Genomic DNA, 252 nt, shown 5'->3' with positions numbered 1-252 from the left:
TGGAAAGAAAAGGAAATATGAATAATAACAGATGAATTTATATTTATAATTGCGTATATACACACATATATAGACGTATACCCATAGTTGGTGTATATTTCTGTGTTTACTGTGTAAGTTGGGCTAATGGTTAATATATTTTTCTTTGCTTGTTTCGTTTGCTGGGGTGGTTGTGTGTTTTGTGCCCTGCTCCACTGATGTTGATTTGCTCTGGGAATTAATAAAACTAATAAAAGAAGCATTTATATTCAT

Source organism: Trypanosoma theileri, assembly GCF_002087225.1.
Source record: "Trypanosoma theileri isolate Edinburgh chromosome Unknown TM35_Tth_116_V1, whole genome shotgun sequence".
NCBI classification, from domain to species: Eukaryota; Euglenozoa; class Kinetoplastea; order Trypanosomatida; family Trypanosomatidae; genus Trypanosoma; species Trypanosoma theileri.
The sequence above is the reverse complement of the archived record's forward strand: the minus strand, read 5'-3'. Positions refer to the sequence as shown.